Raw genomic sequence first — 7,834 nt, forward strand, 5'->3', positions numbered from 1 at the left:
CCATGGACCACTTGGCAGTCTGTGGGTAGTTGAGAATAATGCGTATAAAGTCTAAAAACACATGAGATCTCAAGGAGAAATTTGAAGGGCATCAACTTTAAAACAAACTTGTGATATAAAATATGTACCTAATTGTGTTAAATAGTAATAAATTTTAAGCACAGACAAGTTAAAGTTTAAAGACATCAGTATGAGGATGAGGGTGGTGGAGGGTGTCTTGCAGTCACCTTGGGCTGGGTATCACAGTAGCACTTGGGTTTTGAGTCTGGATTTTCTGCCACATGGGCAAATGGTTTGAAGATTTTCTTTCTGGTGTGATTACATATGACTGCATCTCACAGCCCATGGTACAGCATAGAGTTTAATTTTATTTTAATCTGCAGCAGGATATTTTTTGCGGTTATTCTCCTATCTCTTTCTGAGTGCTCTGTGGCCCCACCACATTTATTAGTCATCCACCTTCATTTCACTAATGCTTATTCTGAATAAAAGTTTTTGATGCTTGAATCAGAAAATTAAACTGGAGATGGTCTTTGGATAAGATGTCATTTTGGACATCAGTTTCAGTTTTTTGTTTAATGGGTATAGAGTTGAAAAACTCAATTTCACAAGTACATTGTTTTTGAAAAAAGCTTACTCAATTCATATTGCAAAGCAGAAACACTCAAATACATTAAGGTTTTTTTTTTTTAAATTCCAATTAGAGCAAGACATTTGTGCTAAAATCAATAGACTTTTAAAACTCAAAAACAAATAATGCAGTGTAAAAATGCGCATAGGATTTAAGTAGGCATTTTTTCAAAGAAGATACAGAAATGGCTAATAAGTAATTAAAAAGATAATTTCTGTCATTAGTCATTAGAGAAATGCAAATCAAAATACAATGAAATACCACTTTCACACTCACTTGGATTGCTTAAAATAAAAGGAACAAGTATTTGTGAGGAAGTGGAAAATTGGATCCCCATGTGCTGCTGCTGGGAATGTAAAATGGTGCCACTGTTGATAGTTTGGCAGCTCTTCAAAATGTTAAATACAGAATTACCATGTGACTCAACAATTCCACTCTTAAGCATATCCCTAATGGAAATTTAAAACACATCCATATAAAAGTCTGTACATGAATATTCACAGCAACATTATTCCTAATTGTAAAAAGTAGAAACAACCTAGACATTTGTCAGCTCAATCAGTAAACAAAATTTGACATTTATTCAGCGGAGCATTATTTGGCGATAAAAGGGATGAACCTTGAAAATGTAGTGAAAGAAACCTGTCACAAAAGACCATGTGTTAGGATTCCATTAATGTGAAGTGTCTAGAAGAAAGTTAACGGGTGGGAGTTTAGCTTAGTAATTAGGATGCCTGCATCTTGATGCCCATATTGGAGTTCAATGTCTGAGTTTGTTGCCCACCTGTGCCCCTAACTCCAAATTTCTGTTAATGCAGACCTGGGAGGCAGCAGTGTTGGCTCAAGTAGTTTGGAACTCCTGCCACACATGTGGGAGACCTGGATTAAGTTTCCAGTTTTGTTTCTCTTTCTCTTATTGACTATATTTTGCCTGGCTGCCCTAAGATTAATTTTCTTTTTGAATACAGAATGGTCATCACTGGTACCTAATAATTTTATTAGGATTGTCTTTCTTCCTAGGTCCTGGTGTGGCCTTCTAACTTAAAAACTTTATAGAAAGACTCCCTTCACTCCTCAGTATTCACTATCTTGTATACAGTAGGTTCTGCTTTTATTTCTTTGAGCACTTATTTGAACAAAAATTTGGGAAAATGCCTACAAATAGTTTTGAATGAACATTCTATATATCAGGAAATGAATCTTTTCCTTAGAAACTATTAAACATAAGATTCAATCAGATAAAATTACTGGAAAAGCAACTACAGTAAAAGTACTCACAAGGGGCAGCATGCATATTACCAATGTGACCTTCTGCCTCTAGTTTGGTGCAGTGGGTTGAGCTACCACTTGGGATGCCCACATCCCATGTTGGAATGTCTTTTCAAGTCCTGCCTAATTCACTTCTCCAGCTTCCTGATAATGCATTCTGGAAGGCAGTAGATGATGGCTCAAGTGCTCAGGCCCCTGCCACTCATGTGAGAGTCTGGAATGGAGTTCTGGTTTCCTGACTTAGCCCTGACTGTTGCAGGCATTTGGAGAATGAACTAGTGGATGAAATCTCTCTCTCTGCCTTTCATAGTAGATGAAAAAAAAAAAGAAACATTTAAAAAGTACTTATGAGGGGCTAGTGCTGTGGCATAGTAGGTTAAGCTTCCACCTGCAGCATCAGGATCCCATTTGGGCGCCGATTCAAGTCCCAGCTGCTCCACTTCTGATCTAGGCTGATGGCCTGGGAAAGCAGTGGAAGATGGCCCATGCACTTGGACCCCTGTACCCATGTGGAGACTCAGAAGAAGCTCCTGGCTTTGGATCGGCCACGCTCTCGCCGTTTTGGCCATTTGGGGAGTGAACCAATGGATGGAAGATCTCTGTCTCTCCCTCTCTGTAACTCTGCCTCTCAAATTTTAAAACAAAAATTCATGAAAATCAAACATACTTAAATACGTAATTGATTAAAATATATTTGGTCACTCACAGTATTTTATAACTGATAAAAGTAGAAGGAACAAGAAATACTGAGAAGCAGTATCATTTTTAATATTGTTAGAGTTTGTTTCTGCTGACTTCCTCGTGTTTTATAACTGAGACGTCATGTTATTGGCCATAATGGTGTTTCTATTTAATTTTATACTGTTAAAGCAAAGGAGGACAAGATAATCAATACAAATCAGGTTGTTGGAGAAAAGGGAGGGGAAGCTGAAGGAATGGTAAATACACTGATTTGAAAAGTAAATGTTAAGCATTTGTATTTCAAAATACCAACTTAAATTAGCAGTTACTAATTACTAATTAATATTACTGGATGAAAATTTACAAAAACCCAAGACAAAAAGGTATTTAGATTTGCATTTAAACATGTTGGAATGGAGGTGTTCATCTTTTGAGTTCAATACATTTTAAGGAATTTTTGCTTCTCATTTTAATATTTAAAGAAAATGGCAGAAAGATGATGTGAGAGGAGATGAAAGTGGAAAAATTATCCAACACATCTTTATAAGCAAGGAAAAAACATTTGCTCCTCTATCTCCTTTCTAATGGTAATTGCTGTCAGAGGATGCCATGACAAGAATAGGTGGAACATCCCTGACTCAAATGCTCCAAAATCCAAAATGTTTTGAACACAGCCATGCCACAAGAGGAAAATTTCACACTGTAAACTTTGTTTCATTCACAGAATTACTGAAAATAGTGTAGGAAGAGGCATTGGATGCAGTGCTTAAAAATACTGCTTGGGACACCCACATCTCAGTACCTGGTGTGTGTGTTTGTCTGTTGTGAGCACAATCTCAGGGGTTTTTCTATTAGATTTATTTATTTGAAAGGCAGAGTGATAGAGACAGATCTTTCTTTCCCTGGTTCACTCCCCAAATGGCTGCAATGGCTAGAGCTGGGCCATGTTGAAGCCAAGAGCATGGAACTCCATCTGGATTTTCCATGTGGTTGGCAGGTGCCCAAGAAGTTGTGCCGTCTTCCACAGATTTCCCAGGTGCATTAGCAGGGAGCTGGATTGGAAGTGGAGCAGCTGGGAACTCGAACTGGAACTCTGATGTTGGGATGATGGTTTAACCTGCTGCGCTACAACATAGGTCCTGGTTTATCTGATTTACCTACTTGAAAGATGGAGTGACAGACAGTGAGAAACAGATCTTCTGTTGAAAGATGGAGTGACAGACAGTGAGAAATGGAGATCTTCTGTCTGTTGGTTTACTCTCCAAACGCCCGAAACAGCGTAGGGCAAAGGTGAACCCAGGAGCCAGGAACTCCATCTGGGTCTCACATTTGTGTGTCAGGGACCCAAGTATTGAGCCATCTTGTGAGGAATCAGAAGCACAGAGTAGCTGGGACTCAACCAGCACAACAGTAGAAGATGTGGGTATCCCAAGTGGCAGCTTAATACACTGCACCATGACACCTGCCCCATAACATTTTTTAATGTGCCTAAAGATAATAGTGATTTTGAGATAGTAATAACCATTCCTACAACAAACATATTACCATTGTGACCTTCTGCCTCTAGTCTAATAGGACTCTGACCTGGGAAACAAATCCCACCATCTTCCAAACGGCTGCATCATGAGATCAGGTAGACCAGCCTCTTGAAGCTTCTTCTTGATGGAAGGTTTTGCACCATCTCAGTGTAGCTTCTCTATGGGTCTCACAACAGCAGGCTGCCCCTCTAGAGTCTGGATAAACTGTTTGAAAGGTCTGGTTCACTTTGTTTTGTAGAGTGGTTTTCTTTGGGCCCTCGATGCTGCCAGTTAGCTTGTACAGATCCCTCTGTGATTAATGCTGTCCCGTGATCAGAGGTATCTTAACTCCTCATATGTGTGGTTTCTGTTCTCTTCTGGTGGGGCTTCTTCCTCATCTCAGAAGTACATATGGCATCCAAATTGAGCAAGGCAGTGATGGGGCACTTCCCTGATAAGGGTTACTCATTGCTATACCAGTCTCCACTGTTCTTATTTCAGTAAAGATTGTAGGGTAAGTTGTTAAACATGTATCTGGTGTTCTCTTTGATGTGGTTCTTCAATGTGCTCAGCACAAGCTGCCAATGAGAATTTGGTTGCATAGGGATTCTTGAATAGGTATAAGGAAGTTCTCCATGCCCATGCTGCAAGTCTTGGTTGTTGATAAATTATATCCTCTCTGATGCTGTCTTCTGTTTCCAGGGAACATCCTGACAAACTTGTTTAAATGCCCAGTTGGCTTCTTTTAAATCAACAATGCCAGGGTACAAATGCTCCCTAGATAGACTTGTGGGTAACAGGCTGATTTTATGACCTCCCTCCCTATCAATCATTTGTGGCTCTGGAAGGCTATGTACTACCTGCTTGATTCTTTGAACACAGACTCTTTCAGATGATGCTCCTTCTCCAGGTCTGACCAGGTATTTGGTGGCAATGACTCTTAGTAGTGGTAGCTGGCCATGCAGTAGCATGGCTCTTAGCAGGGACAGTCCATGTTCCCTGCATTCAGGCTCATCTTTTGTCTTCCATGTTGACTAAAAAGGAATAAGCTCTGAGACCTCATTTCCTGAATCATACCACATAGTGATATTGGCTGGCAAAGCCAGGTGAGTAAGTTCAAACTCCCTTAGCTTTGGAGCAGCCCCCACTGCCTAGAACCCACTCTACTGCTTCTAGCCCAGGGACTCTTGGAATACCTGGCTTGAGTTCTGGCTCTGCTTCCAATTCTAGCCTCCTTCTGTTGCACATTCTAGGAGGCAATGGATGATGGCCCAAGTACTTGGGGGCACTGCCACCCATTTGAAGATCCAGATTGAGTTCCAGGTTCCTGGCTGTGGCCTGTACTAACACTGACTATTGGGGGCATTTAGGTAGTGAACTATCAGGTGAAAAGTATCTGCCTTTCAAATAAACTAAAATTAAATATTATATAAAATCATCTTCAGGCAATGCATATAAGGTATATGACAGTATTTCTTTTTAAAAAATATTTATTTATTTATCTGTCAGAGTCAGAGAGGGAGAGGAAGAGAGAGAGAGAGAGACAGACAGACAGACAGGTTTTTCCATCTGATGGTTCTCTCCCCAAATGGCCTCAATGGCTGGAGCTGCACCGATCCAAAGCCAGGAGCTTCTTCCAGGTCTCCCATGTGGGTGCTGGGGCCTAAGGACATGGGCCATCTATCACTGCTTTCCTAGGCCACAGCAGAGAGCTGGATCGGACGTGGAGCATCCGGGACTTGAACTGGCACCCCTATGGGATGCCAGCACTGCAGGCGGCAGCTATACCCACTATGCCACAGTGCCAGCCCCAACAGTATTTCAAAAAGTTCATGGAAGATTGAATTAAAAGATGTTTATTTTTGTGCACCAAAATTTTGAAGTTCAAGTGTAGTTTTTACATAGTATGTATTTAACATAACATTTTTAAAGAACTCTAGTACATGAGACATAAATGGATTTTGTGTTTAGATTTGGGTTCTATTCCCAAGATACTTTGTTTTGTGTAAGCAAATATTCCAAAGTCCAAAATCTGAAGCATTTCAGGTCCCAAGCATTTTAATAAGGACCACTCAATCTATATATTCTGATTTGAGTTGTTGACAAGGAAATTCTGAGGACAAGATACTATATCCCAAATGAACTGGGTAGTGTTGAAAATTAAGGAGTAGTATAGTATTTTCTTTTTACAGTTTTCAAAAGCTTAATTAAAGAGTATAAGAGTGTGTACACTTCTCATCTGTTTCACTTCCCAAATGCCAGCGATGGCTCAGGGGCTGAAGCCAGGGTCTAGAAACCTCAGTCTAGGTCTCCCACATGGGTGGCAGGAAGTCAACTATTTGAGTCATCACCAATTGCCTCCCGGGGTCTGAGCGAGCAGGAAGCTGAAGTCAGGAGCCAGAAGTCAACCCCAAGTACTTTGCTGTGAGACTGGGACATCCTAGTTGGTGTCTTAACTGCTAAGCCAAACACTCACCCAGGAGTAGTTTAAAAAGTCAGTCTGTACGATGAATTGTTAAGCCCCTGCCCTTTGCACCTTTCCTATGAATTCTGGAGACGACTACACGCAGGATGGCACTGGAAACTGGAAGCTTATATAGGGGATACAGTGCACCTGTGCAACTCTGAATTAGGACATCAAACACAGCAGCAATTGAGTGATACTGCTGTATTGAAAGGAAGTAAATGTCTTCTTAGCTGAATGGGGAGACTCAGAATCCCATCTCATGCTCATCCCTCATAATACTGGCTATTGGGATGTGTACTCTTCTGTCCCACATTGGAGCTTAAGCCTATTCAATGCCTCCAAAGACAAAATTTCTGGAGAAACCTATTGATATGACACTTGATTTGGAACACTAACAAGCTTGCAGGACTTTACCAGAGCAAAGTTTACCGGGCACTAAGTTTGAGAAAGAAAATAGAGGGCTCCATGAAAATATTAGGTTTTGTTTTGAAGTCATTTTAAAAATGTACATTTGTTGGTGAATTTTATGTATTTATGGCATTATAGTGTAATATTTTGACCTGTGAGTACATTGTAGAATAAGCAAGCTAATTAACACATTACCTCACATTTATCATTTTTTTTGTGTACTAGATCTCAAGCAAATTCTGCCTAATTGGGAAATTTGTACCCTCTAACAAACATCTCTCCATTTTTCCCAGTAGCCCTAACCTCTGGGGACCACCATTCTACTCTTCTATGAGTTTGACTTTTAAAGATTCCACATGTAAATATATATATATATGTATATATATATATATTTTTTTTTCCTGTGCCTGGCTTGTTTCGCTTAGCACAATTTCCTCCAGGTTTATACAGTTGACACAAATGACACAATTGCATGCTGTTTAAGGACTGAATGTTATTTCATTATGTATATATGTTACATTTTCTTTATCCATTTATTTGTTGATACACTTAGGTTGCTGCCATACCTTGGCAGTTGTGAATAATGCTGTGGTGGACATGGCAGATGTCTCTTCAACATAGTGATTTAATTTCCCTCTGGTTATATACTTAGAAGTTGGGTTGCTGGATCATATAGGAATTCTATTTTTAATTTTTGAGGTACCTCTGTACTGTTTTCCATCAATTGCTGCACTAAATTACATTCCTGCCAACCTTGTACAAGTGTTATTTTATTTTCTGCCTCCCAGGTAATACTTTTTTGTCATTTGTATAATAGCCATCCTAACAATTGTAAGATGATATCTCACTATGGTTTTAATT

The 7,834-nt window shown here is 39.8% G+C and overlaps 1 pseudogene; it reads right to left on the minus strand.

The window, feature by feature from the left end:
- Positions 1-4,210: 4,210 nt before the first annotated feature.
- LOC133753646 (alpha-ketoglutarate-dependent dioxygenase alkB homolog 3-like) lies at positions 4,211-5,069 on the minus strand (annotated as a pseudogene).
- Between the last annotated feature and the right edge of the window lie 2,765 nt (positions 5,070-7,834).

Source organism: Lepus europaeus, chromosome X, assembly GCF_033115175.1.
Source record: "Lepus europaeus isolate LE1 chromosome X, mLepTim1.pri, whole genome shotgun sequence".
NCBI classification, from domain to species: domain Eukaryota; kingdom Metazoa; phylum Chordata; class Mammalia; order Lagomorpha; family Leporidae; genus Lepus; species Lepus europaeus.